Source organism: Nuphar pumila, chromosome 13 (assembly GCF_984573655.1).
Source record: "Nuphar pumila chromosome 13, dmNupPumi1.hap1.1, whole genome shotgun sequence".
NCBI classification, from domain to species: domain Eukaryota; kingdom Viridiplantae; phylum Streptophyta; class Magnoliopsida; order Nymphaeales; family Nymphaeaceae; genus Nuphar; species Nuphar pumila.
Genome location: NC_143261.1, coordinates 51,930,341 through 51,944,179, shown reverse-complemented (window position 1 = coordinate 51,944,179; position 13,839 = coordinate 51,930,341). Strand labels below are relative to the sequence as shown.

Here is a 13,839-nt window from a genome sequence, read left to right as displayed (position 1 = left end):
AAAACATTTATATCAAAAAAATGTCAAACATGTACCTGCAGCAAACACACTCCAATATCCCGCTAACTACTACCATGCCTAGCATGGAATCTGTACTCCAAAAATAAGAACACTTCTATTCTCATACATTAAAATCATGCTCAGCATGATCTCCAAACTCCAACAAAGCAGTCCTAGATATCAACAACTAAGTGAGTGTATGAATAGTAAAGTGTTGCATCTAATAAATTAAATAACATGTGATGCGCTTGCATCACTTACTCACCACGAGTATTTACCCGATTTGCATTGTTTTTGTCACTTACTTACCACGGGTGGCAGGGCACAAGCGGGATCCGTTGAGAAATCTGCAAGAGACATTGTGTTAAAACGAAGTCACCCTTTGTCGAAAGGAAAAAAATTAGAATAAATATCAAATTCGGACGGGATTCCGACGAGGCGAAACGCCTCCTAGGTGTCGATCACCTCTTTGTTCAGCCCAACAAGTTTTCGAGTTCGACCGACCAGTCAGTAGGCCAGCGATGTACGACAACAACATGAGGTCTTCGGAGGTATTGATCATCCCCTGAAGCGGCAGGCACGAGGTGATGCCGTGGTTCAGGAGCCCAACGATCGTCGGGCGTCGCCTGACCCATCGCCCCTCCTACCAAAAAAAATGAGGCAGGAGGGACGACCCCCTGCCGAAAAAAAATGAGGCAGGAGGTCACCCCCATGCCCGAAAGAAAAAAGAGGCAGGGGGGGCGACCCCCCCTGCCGGAAAAGCAGGGGGCGCCCCCTGCAAGAAAAAAAGAACGAGGCAGGGGGGTGACCCCCTGCCAAAAAAAAAATGACCCACTTACCTCCGAGACGCAGGGCGGCGGGCGAGGGGCGACGAGCGGTGGAACGGGGGTCCCCCCCCCTACCGAAAAAAAAGAGAGGCAGGGAGGCAACCCTCTGCCGGAAAAGTAGAGGGGCGACACCCTGTCGGAAAAAAAATAAGGCAGGCGCCCCCCTGCCGAAAAAAAAAGAACGAGGCAGGGGGGCGACCCCCTGTCGGAAAAAAAATGACCCACTTACCTGAGAGACGCTGGGCGACGTGCTGCGGAACGGGGTCCCCCCCCCCTGCCAGAAAAAAAAGAGAGGCAGAGGGTCCCCTCCCCCCTGCCAAAAAAAAAAAAAGAGGCAGGGGGGCGACCCCCTGCCGAAAAAAAAAACTGAGGCAGGCCCCCCTGCTGGAAAAAAAGAATGAGGTAGGGGGGCGACCCCCTGCCAAAAAAAAATGACCCACTTACCTGGGAGACGCCGAGCGGGGGGCGACGGGCAGCAGAATGGCGGGTGATGGGCCGGGGAGGGACGGGCGACGAGTCGAGGATTGCGTCGTACGAGAGAGGGCGGCGACAGAGGGAGTGCATCAGGCGGGAGAGACGAAACAGGAAAGAGAAAGATGGGTTCTGATTAGAGATTTATGGGAAACTTAGCGACAAATTTGGTGACGGCCTACGTCCGTCGCAACAACGTCGTAAATTTACATGACCAGTTAGCGATGGAATATTTCCATCGCTAACGTCATCGCTACGTAGCGACAGACAAACCTCTGTCACCAAATCCGCCACTAAATGCCGCAAGAATATTTTCGTCGTCGCTAATTAGCGACGAAAGTTTTTCCATCGCTATTTTCATAAATATTATGGATTTTAGCGACAGATTTGTTTTTCTCATTAATTCATCGCAAAGTTGCGACCGAAAAAAATTATCGCAAACTTCCATTGCTAATGGTCATTTTTCTTGTAGTGATACTCTTTTATGAAAATGTCATATTTTCATGTACTACATTATAATTCACCTGCAGTACTTTAGCATGATTTATGAATATGTTGGTCTCTTACCTATTCTATTGGTCCTTTAATATTATTATTCTGCTATTTTCTCTAACCCATATGAGAGATCCTTTATGCAAAATCAACAATATACAAAGACAGAGAATCAAATTCATATACACAAATGTGATCACATAATGTATTATCATACATTAGAAGGAATAAAAAAGACCCATCTCCTTTACATATTGGGAATATAATCCCGGTGCTAGCCCTTTAGTAAGGAAATCCATAATCATTTTCTTCATCCTAATTGTATCAATACATATCAGATGATTCTTAGTCCTTTATTTAATATCAAAGTATTTTAACTTCATGTGTCAACACGAGGTTGAGCTCTTGTTGTTATTTGAAAAAGACACAACTGCTTCATTATCACAAAAGATCTTTAGTGGTCTCTCAATAGAGTCCACAATACCAAGACCTATAATGAAGTTTCTTATTCAAATGGCTTATGATGAAGTCTCATATATAGTAATAAATTCTGCCTCCATGGTATGGGTAATAATGGTAGATTGTTTTTCACTTCTTCATGACATATCACCACCCTCTAGTAGGAAAATGTATTTAGTAGTGAATTTTCTACTGTCAGTACATTCTTCTAAGTCCGCATCAGAATATCCAACGACCTCTAGGTGGTCAGCTTTCCTGTAGGTCAACATATAGTCTTTCGTTCCTTGTAAATAGGGTATGACCTTCTTCGCTGCCTTTCAGTGCGCAATGCCTGGATTTGACTGATATCTACCAAGCATTCTCATGGCAAACACTATATCAGGTCGAGTGTAGGTATGCGCATATTGCAAACTCTCAACTGCCGAAGCATATGACACAACTGCCATCTGAGCCTTCGCAATATCATCCTGAGGACAGTCCTTTAGGTTCAATTTATCTCCTTTCACTATGGGTGCCGAAGTAGGAAAACAATTATTCATCCCATATCTTTTAAGAACCTTAAGGATATATGATTTCTGAGAGAGGCCAAGGGCACCCTTAGTTCTGTCACAATGGATCTTGATTCCAAGGACATATGTGGCCTCACCCATGTCCTTCATATCAAAATGAGAGGAAAGAAAATCTTTTGTTTCATATAATAGACTCAAATAATTAGTTGCAAGAAGAATGTCGTCAATATATAAAACCAAAATTATGAACTTACTCCCACTAGTCTTTATGTAAATGCACTGATCAATAATATTTTTAGTGAATCCAAAGTTCATAATTACTTGATTGAAATTTTTATACCACTGACCTATTTAAGTCAATAAATTGACTTCTTTAATTTATAAACTAAATTATTCGAGTCATCTATACTGAAACCAGGAGGTTGTTGCTTGTATACCTCCTCATCCAGATCCCCATTCAGGAAGGCAGTTTTCACATCCATTTGATGTATATCTAAATCAAAATGAGATACAAGTAACATGATTATTCTTAACGATTTATTAGTTGAGATAGGAGAAAAAGTCTCATTATAATCAATGCCCTCTATCTGTGTGAAACTTTTTTGCAACAAGCCTAGCCTTGTACCTCTCTACATGACCTTTGGAGTATGTTTTAGTCTTATAGACCCATTTACAACCAATAGGTCTGACTCCATCAGGTCGAGGTACAAGAACCCACACTTGGTTCTTTGTCATTGAGTCAAGTTCTTCTTTCATGACATTGATTCAATGTGTTGATCTTTCACTTTCAATGGCTTCTGCAAATGTGAAGGGATATTCATCAATGTCTATGAAATCATTAGACTCTTGCAAATATACCATATAATCTGGATGAATAGCAGATTTTCTGATTCTCGTGGACCTCCATATAGGTGCTACAGGTGGTTCAAAATGAGCATCTGTATCTTGTTGTTGTTGTATGTCCTCATCAACAACCAGATCTAGTTAAGATTGATGTTCATTAACCAGACTTTTTCTTATATTATTCAAAGGGACAATGATAGGAAGAATCAAGTTTTTATCCTTAGCAGGTGTGAAACCTGAATCCTGCATTTCCTCAAAATTAATATTTTGAGACACATCTATCCTAAAAGAACCACTTTCCAAAAATCTTGCTTTATCTGTTTTCACTATCTGTGGTGTATGAGATAGATAATAAAACCTAAAACCCTTTGACCTTTCTAGATAACCAATGAAAAATCCACTAATAGTCCTAGGATAAAAAACTTTTATGTGTAGGTTATACAATTTAGCTTCTGTCGAACATCCCCATATGCATATATATGATAAAGAAAGTTTCCTACATATCCATAACTCGTAAGGAGTCTTCTGAACAACATTCGTAGGTACCTTATTCAAAATATGCATTGTTGTCCTAAGAGCTTAACCCCACAATGTCAATGAAAGGTTTGAGTGATTCAACATCGCTTGAACCATTTCTTTAAGCGTACGATTTCTTCTTTCAGCTACACTATTCTAGTAAGCACTACCAGGCATGGTATACTGAGGTATGTGATCTACCCACTACAGCAACTAAGTTATCCTCAACTACAACTATATGTAATGTAAAACAAAATTAACAAAAACATTGAAGCACTATTAACCCTTAAACAAAACCGACACTGCAAGAATCACAAAACCGGCTAAATGAACACGAAATAATCCAGCTAATTAACTTTACTTAAACTAATCATACTACAACCTTCATCTGATCCTAATTGCAACAAAGAAAACAACTTTTATGGTAACTTCAACTAAAACAACGGCTAAGGACAACCACTATGCAATATCGGCTAGACTACTCTTGATAAAAATTGACGATTTATTCACGAACTAACTGAACTCTAGTTAAACATTAACAATCAAGATTCTGGAATTAAAGGCTATACTAATTAACTACTAATGTCAGCGTTAAACAGAGATAAACAACGTTATCAAGAAATTTTCAAAGTGGATTTTGCGAATTCAGGTAAGTCCCATCTTTTTCAATGTTCAAATATTTTTATCAACATATATATACATATATATATAGAGAGAGAGATGATGAGGGTCATCCTCACTACCGTTGACGAACAAGCAACAGGAGGTGGATTCATGTATTTCCTGAGAAGACAAGTAACTTAACATGATAGTAAATATAAATATGAAAACACATTTTTTTAGCACAAATCCATATATATATATATATATATATATATATATATATAATGAATGGTTGCCAAAGAATTCTTAATTATTTGACACTGCAAATAATAATAGAATACTTCTTTAGCAAGTAAACAGATAGTATTCCCAAACAATGAACAAAGAGTACAAGACATGAGCATGTATCATTCATTACAAGGTATTTTCAAAATCTATCAGATTTTGGCGCGGGACAGCATGCTCCTAGTAAGATTATATATCACAATCCTGGATCAGACGCATATGCATGCATGGCACCAAGTATGGAACCTTTAAAAAAGCATAAGCTGCAGTTACAATGAAAGGAAATCAAGCTTCTAAATTAGCATTTATTCTGACTCAAGACCTCTCATCCAAGCTTTCAAGTCATCATGATGCTTTTTCAGATATTAATAAGAATAAAATTCTGGTGTTTCTTTTCTTCGTTCCTTTATTCTTCGCATATTTATTTCCATGCCCGCATTCACAAGAAGGAATTGATAAAATAACATACGCTTTTAATATCCCCATTTTACCAGTTCAATTTGATCATCTTTAAACAATCACTTTTAGGGCATGATAGACTTTTCAAACTCTCAAACCACACCAGTACGAACCAAAATCTTCGTAAGAAATCACAAAATTTCGGGTGAAACAAGCAAATTTTTGGAACAAGAAGAAAAAAAAGCATCGCGCACTATACCAAACGATTGGTCTCAAGGATTGAAAAAAACAGAGAGAAAAGCTCATCAACCAAGTAAAGATCGCACAGACAGAGAGAGAAACAGTTGTCCGACAGTGTCACCCAAGCAGGGATTGGAGGTGGTGGCCAGCGGTGTCACCCAGAGAAATCGCAAAGAGAGAGAGAGAGGATATCCTCCGGCATTGGTCAGGAGATGTCACCCTGTGCAAGGATCGGAGGTGGTGGCCGGCTGTGTCACCCAGAGAAATCGCAGAGAGAGAGAGAGAGAGGATTGATCCTCAGTCTGATGGCGGTCAGGTGGTGTCACCCAAGCAGGGAGGAGGCAGTTTGGCGGTGATCCGACAACAGAGAGAAAGAGAGAGAGAGAGAGAATTAGGGCTTCTATGCCCAAATTATAAACCCTATAACGGCAGTACCTAAATGTGATAGTTATAGAGTAAAACTTATAATTGCAACAAAACTATTGTTATTTATCTATGACAGCCACATTTCATGGCCCTTAAATATAATCGTAAAAGTGGTTTAATGGCAATATTTAATGGTTGTACATGTAGCTGTTAATGACACTTTGATAACGGCAACATACAAGGTTATCGTTACAGAGTAAAACCCTATAATGGCTATATCTAATGACCATTAAATATTGTCATCAAAAAAGTATTTTAACGACCACATATGGCTTCGTTAAAGACAATCTATAACAGCAACATTTATCAATCCCTGTTATTGCGGTAATTCAACTCCAGCAATAGCGGCAACTTTTTGTGTCGCCCTATTGACCCTCATCTTTGTAGTGATGCAATCCAACATATTGATGAACGGCACCCAAGAGGCCATTTTTTTATACTCGGAGGAACCACCCTATGCGTAGAGACCAAGCCACGCTGGCTCAGCTTGCAGTACTAACGGTCTTTGTTCATATCAGCATAAAACTCTCAGAGCTTACCCATCAACTCAATAGGCCGGTTTTTACCTAGATGGGCCTCGCAAAAAAATCTCGTCGTTTCATTTTTTAGATGAATGGCATTAACGACAGATGAATGGACTGCTAAGAATCGTCCAACACAGGGTGCTTTTGGTAGGTGTTAAGTGCGGTTCATTTTTTATGATGAATGGCATCGAGGTGGCTTGGACAGTTGTTCTGTCCAAGGCTCTTTGGACTTGATCCTCTCTCTCTCAAAGTTATGCATGCATATACACTTTGCACAGACAAACTATTATCTAAAAATGGGTTCGGTATCTGACCCATCAAGGTATACCCGAATCCACCCAAATAACTGGATGTTGAATTTGGGTTTTGTCAGGGGTCAAGAAAATAAAATCCCAATCCTAGGTCCGTATAATTTAAAGAGCTTATAATATTCATCAAAATTAAATATAAAATACTTAGCCTGGTTTCTTAAAGAGGAAGGCATAAGCACTACCAGGCATGGTATACTGAGGTACAATGCCTTCCTCTTTAAGAAACCAGGCTAATGGTCCTTCCTTTTGTCCCATCTCAGTAAAACAACCATAATATTTGCTACCTTTATCAAACCTGACAACCTTAATAACTTCATCGGTTTGTTTCTCTACTTCTTTTTTAAAGTCCTTAAAAACCTAAAAGACTTCTGATTTTTCAAATAATAAGTAGAGATACATATACCGTGAGTAATCATCTATAAATGTGACAAAATACTTTTCACCTGTATAACACGGTGAAAAAAGGCCGTAAGCATCTGTATGCACTATCTTCAACTTTTCATTGATGTGTTTGGCATCCTTCTTATATGTATTAGACTGCTTATCCTTTATGCAATCAACACATAACTCTATATTCATAAAATCAAGGAATCCAAGGATATCCTCTTTCACAAGTCTTTGAACTCTCTCTTTCGAGATGTGTCCTAACCTCCGATGCCAAAGCAAATATGATTGATCTTCCTTTAGGCCATGTTTATTGCTAATCATTGTGTTCTCAATGTAGTGAGATTCTCGAATTTGAAATTTGGTTCTTAATCGATACAAACCATCACACATATATGCAAAACATACATTTATTGAATTTTTCATAATAATAAGCTTGAAATTTTAAAATTTAAATATAAAGCCAAACTTATCAAGTTTTGAAATTGAAATCAGGTTCCGCCTATAGGATGAAACATATAATGTATTGACTAAATCCAATATAAATCCTGACTCCAACACAATTCTGCAGGTCCCAACGTTCTTGACATGCGAACACATCCTATTTCTTGAGAAAATGCTTCTTTCATGCTCGGTTGGTTCTTTCTTGTTCAGAAATGCCTGCAAAAAGTTAGCAATGTGTACCGTGACACGAGAATCAATTCACCAACTATGCAATGGAACATGAACTAAATTGCACTTATGAGAAATAAATGACTCATTACCTTTATTTTTGAGTCACTTCTTATACTTCAAACAGTCCACCTTCTTATGTTCCTTCTTCTTGCAAAAGAAACACTTTATAAAAGAGCCTTCTGACTGAGATTTAGCTTTCGCCTGAGAGTTTGAACTCTCCCCAGAGGCTTTCTTCTTATTTTTTCTTTTAAAGGAGTTTTTCTTGGGCCTCAACCTCTGTTTATTCTTATGAGATGTCATATGTGCACTTGACACTCTTTCACCCTTCAATCTCGCATCTTCTTTAACACACTTGGCCAATAGGTCACTAAAAGACCACTTATCATTATATGTGGTGTAGAAGATTTTGAATGGTCCATACTCAGTAAGTAACGAAGTTAAGATCAGATGGATCAAAGAGTGAGAGATGGAGAACTTCATATCATTCAATTGAGTCATAATATTCTTCATTTCTAAAATATGATATCGGATGTGAATATCGCCAGTATATTTCATAGACACTAATTTGGACATGAGCGTACTGACCCTTACCTTATTAGAAGTGACGAATTGAGCCTCAATGACTCCTAAAAATTCCTTCGCTGTCCTGCAGTGATGAATAACACCATGAATATTCTTAGCCACTCTTGATTGTAGAAGCAACATGCTAAGTCTATTCAAATGCTCCCACTTCTCAAAAGTAACTTTCTGTTCGGCTGCACTTTATTCTGTAAGAGCGGGAGGTTCATCAATTCTAAGAGCTAGATCTAGATCCATATAGCCCAAAGTGAATAACATAATTATTTTGCAATAAAAAAAATTTGATTCGTCTAAAAGAGGGATATTACTAGAACCATCGATAAAGAAGGAACTTGATACAACAAGGAACAAAAATAAAAAGACATTAATAATATTGTTCAGACGAGACTCATGATGAAAAGGTAAAAGTGAGACCATTTATTTTCACATTTTCTAAGACAAGCATAGTTGAGCCATTATCGTTCCACTTTGGTGGAAACGACAATACTCATAATTGCTCTGTCTCTTCAATTCACAAGGAATTGACTTCAGTTGATTAAACTAGCAAATCATGTAACCAGAAGCAATTCAGTATTGTACCTTTGGGTACAAATATGCTTCATGGGCTGTAATACATATCTACTATAACACCCTGTGCGAATTTGGAACACAACAACCTACCTTTGGGTAGAATCATTGTGTCATAAACTCACACACAATCATAATAACAAATCTTAATACGGTCTAAATAATCCCTAATCAACACAACTCAGATAACTTTGGTGATTGCATGAATCGGTCAATCAAGATCTTTTACCAAAAACATATTCGTATTATGGAGCATGCCCATGCACACATTTTAATGCATGTATATTCATGACAAAATATACTTTATATTGTTAAAATACAAGTTCATGTTTCAACTTATATGCATAAACTAGTTTTGATAATAAAATGTCATGAATTTAGTCATAATTCATGCCTAAAACATTATTTATAACTTAACCAGCATAAAACACATGAATTAACATGCCTAAGTCATGCATTCTTTAGAATAAATACTTTAGCAAGCATAAAAAATAACAAAAGCATACTCATATGGGTAAAACCCGAGGTCCTCAAGTTGAAAGCGATCTAAAAATACTCTGAACCAGTTTGAAATGACCCCAAACCGGTCATCTAAGGGTCTAAACTGGTTTTGAACCTGATGAACTGGTGCATTACATGAACAAAAGCTCATAAAATCCTATAACCGAATGAGAAAATCCCTGTATTTTTATAGATTCATAAAAACATGATCTTTACATCTCTGAACCGGTGAAAAACTGAAATGAACCGGTAAAAATGGCTCCAAACTGGTCTCAAAAAATGCCGTATCGGTCATTGATCCAGTTCAGGTGTAAACAATATCTGGACCCTGTTATGAATTCAAATAGGATTTGGGTCTGACCAGATCCAAAGAGGATCCCGGACTGACTCGATCCAAACGGGATCCGAGTCTGACCCGATCCAAAACACTACAAGAAAAACTCTAATTAGCGACAAAAATTTGCAATGGAGTATCGAGAGAAAAATATATGTTGCTAACATTTGAATTATTTGTGAAATTAGCGACAAAAAATATTTCATCGCTAATCCGTCGCTAATTTGCAATGGATGCGCGGCGAAATTAAATCCATCCCTACTACGCGGCAAATTAGATAGAGTGTTTGCGACAGAATTATTCTGTCACGAATCAGTAGCTAAGTAGCAACGGATTTAATAACGAAATTGTTTCATTGAATCCGGCGCGAATTAGCGACCAAATTGTTTTGTCGCTGAGTTTCTATATTAAACGCTCCATTCAGGGCACGATCCCTCACTCTTCCCTCCTCCCCCCATTTCCCGAGAAAAACCTAATCACAAACCCAAAGATGCGTCTCAGAGAGAGCGAGAGAGCTCCGAGTCTGAAGGATCTTCGTGGAACGACGGAGTTACAGGGGGAGAGTCTTATCCCACGGGAAGGAGACGAAAACAAGGAGCAGAGAGGACGGAGAAAAGTGAGTAGTGAGAAAGAAGAGATTGATTGGGGGAGTGAGGCGGCAGTTGGAGGCGACCTGACGGCCGTTCTTTTCAGATCACGGGAGGAAGCTATCTTCTCAAGATCGGAGGCGAAAGGATTCAACCGTCCAGATCGTGAAAACGAGAGAGGATTATTAGCTCAAGTTAACTCAAGGAAGAAGATACGTCAGAAAAAGGGAGAAATTGATGCGAAGTATAGAGAGGAAGTACGAAAAGTGAGAGGCGCAATCGAGAAGAAGTATCGGTTGCTCAGAAGGGAATTCGATCGGAAAATAAGCGAAGCGTCGCTCAATCAGAACGAGCGAAAAGGAAAAGACTAATTCCCCCCACCCTTTTTCACTCTGTTGGTGTAATTTTGTAGGGTTTGATTTGGCAAAGTGGGGCTTGTTTCAATGGTTGATCTCAGAGGTATTTTTGTGAGTTTCATTTGTTTTGATTCTTTTGGTGTTTTTTATTATTTCGTGTTTCTCCATACTGTTTCAGGCTTGCGCGTTATTTGGTGCTTTTAGGTTTTCTTTCTTCTTTTTACCCTCATTATGGTGTCTGTTCTTGTTAGAAATAGGCATTTTATTGGTTTCGATTCATTTGGTGTTTCTTGTATTTTTGCAGTTTCATGAGTGCAATTTCTTGTTTCTTTTGGGGCTTCTTTCTGATTAGGTGTGCTGTTGTTTCTGTGGCGTTTGTGCGTGAGTATTTTGCCATAACTAAATATACTTCAGAATGACATGCATGAAATGTGCAATTTCTCTTTCCAATTTCTTCCACTCTTGCTGGGAAGCTTTTCTGAGCTCTCATTGAAGTAACAGATGATTGTTTTGAAGACTTGAAAAATAGGTGGAGCCAATGCTGAGTGCTTGTTTGACTGGAAGGGTTGGCTGAGCATGGAAAGTGGATCTACTATGAATGAAAGAGTTCTGGTTTTAAACCTTAATTTCCTCATGATTAAGTCTATGATGGTGCACTAGCAGAGATCCAGATGATTTCAAGAAGCTGAGCAATCCTTGCCTGCAACAATTGGCTGAAAGCCAAAGAGAAACCTGACAAAGTCTTTTCTTTGGCTCTCAAAACCTTCTAGAGACCTTTCACTTGATTCTTTCAGCAAATTTTTACATTCTTGGCTGTGAGAAGTTTGGAATCCTATGTGTTCTATCATTTTTGCACAGAAGGAGAATTTCATTGATTTTCAGGTGCTCTGCAAGGGTTCAAATAAGGGTTCATATGATCAGATTCTTATGTTAACATGATTGTTTTGGTGCATACCTGATATTTTAGTCCAAATATCTTTTACTGTTCTCTAATTGTCTTTGGAATTGCTAAGGTATTCCTCTCTTGCCTTCTGTTCTTTAATCAGATAATGGACATTTGAAGACTGGAATTCCAAGGTCTTCAGCGCGATCATGGGTTGGGGCTGTCACAGTTTGCAGAGGAAGTGATCTTGCTGCATCTGGATCTGGCAATGGCCTTGTGCGCCTGTGGGGTATAGGATAGGAGATGAACAGAGAGTCATCCACCCTTTATATGACCTTCCACTAGTATGTGCAGCAGATGAATGATGATTTCTATTAGACATTACTTTTCTCTTTGGTTTTGCCATGCACCAGTCGAACTTCTATACCAGTTCTGTACTGACATATTTGTTTAATGTTTAGAATTTCACATATTATGTTTGATCTTTATGTCACATTCTTAATTATATGGTGCTGGTAAAAGAATGTTTGAACCTCTACATTTATGTTGGCTAACTGTTTGCTTGTGTGAATTGACAGAATGGTTTTGTGAATGCCCTTGCATTTGACAAATCTGGGCGCTTCCTTGTTGCTTTAGTGGGACAGGTCAGTTTTCTCCATAGAATAACCACATGTTATTTGTCTATTTGGATTCAATGTGCTTAGCATAGATAAATTCATAAATTTGTACTTACTATATGAATCATGAATTACGACTTTAGTCTGATGAATCATCAAACTTTTGCAGACTTCTTAAAGAATAAAAGATATAATGCCGAAGAGGTCATCTGCATCATTACACTTGCAACCGTTACGTTCTCTATCATTAACCCTATGTTCTTGTGGGCTGTCCATTTAATCTATTTGAACCCTTAGCCATTGGGTTACACTGAAACCCTGCATCATGTTTTAGAGAACTTCTGACCCAACTTTGTTCATCTCTTATTCTCCCCAAACGCCCTTTCAGAGCAGCAAGCAAGCCTACAACTTTTACATCGCCTACAGCTTCTGCTACAATGACTACAAACGCGTGCCTACACATTTATAGTCTCTCCTACTGTGGGGCAAGCTGGAACTGGTTGATACTGCCCCACAATTTCGATAATCTCATTCTTCTCAAGTATATTGTTTCTTTCTGTGCCATTCACAGGATGGATAATCTGGTTTGTCTACATGGTTAATTGTGGCTCATGTCTGTTTAAAAGTGTTTTTAGTCATTCACATTTTCTATTTGGGGCCCATGATGTGATGATAATATTTGCTACTCTTGATGGGAAAAACCATTTGATGAATGTTATCCACCAAGATCTCTGAGGCATATCTTTGGTTTTTATTGATGGAAGGAAATTTAAGTGCAAAATAATTTGATTTTGTGGTGCTGATGATATAAACATCATAATGTTGGAAATAATTTTCAAACTGAAAGTGTCGTCATTTTCCAAGTTGAACTGTTTGGCTTGCAAGCAGTAGCATTAGAGATCAAATCCTATTAGTTACAGCTTTGAAACAATGTGTTTATTTTGCAAATAAGCTAGTTTGGGTTTGGTTCAGTAGGTTGAGAGTCCAATTTCTATTATGTTCAATTAAAATTGTATAAAACCAGCTCGATCTCGGCTCATTTAACATGTATTGGCTTACCACAAGAATGAGCAGAGGCTGATCACCCTATGTAGGTTGAGGTTTGCCTTTTGTGACTAAATGTCAAACATAAAAGGTTTCCTGGAAAAATCATACGATTAGCTTTCTTTTGGTTTTTCACATTTACCACTTTGGTCCGATCTATAACTTGACATTGATTCTCGGTAAGGAAGTAAATTGGCCCTTTAAGTGCCTCTCAGTTCATATTTGGTTTGTTAAACAATTGTATTGGGGTTTTACCTTTATTCATCAAATGCAGTGGGGATGAGCTTACTGTCATGAGAAAGCTCAGGTTAATTTTGATTGTTACTATTTGTTGCTATTTCTAGCATTTAGACATTCATACAAATGGTTGAGTATATGTTTTATAACTTAGTAACCGTGGAACTTGT

The 13,839-nt window shown here is 38.3% G+C and overlaps 1 non-coding gene across 1 annotated transcript; it reads left to right on the top strand.

Moving 5' to 3' along the window:
* The first annotated feature begins 13,044 nt into the window (after positions 1–13,044).
* LOC149818369 (small nucleolar RNA SNORD24) lies at positions 13,045–13,127 on the top strand. The gene has a single exon (XR_016427527.1). It is a non-coding gene; the product is annotated as a small nucleolar RNA SNORD24 (small nucleolar RNA).
* Positions 13,128–13,839: the final 712 nt, after the last annotated feature.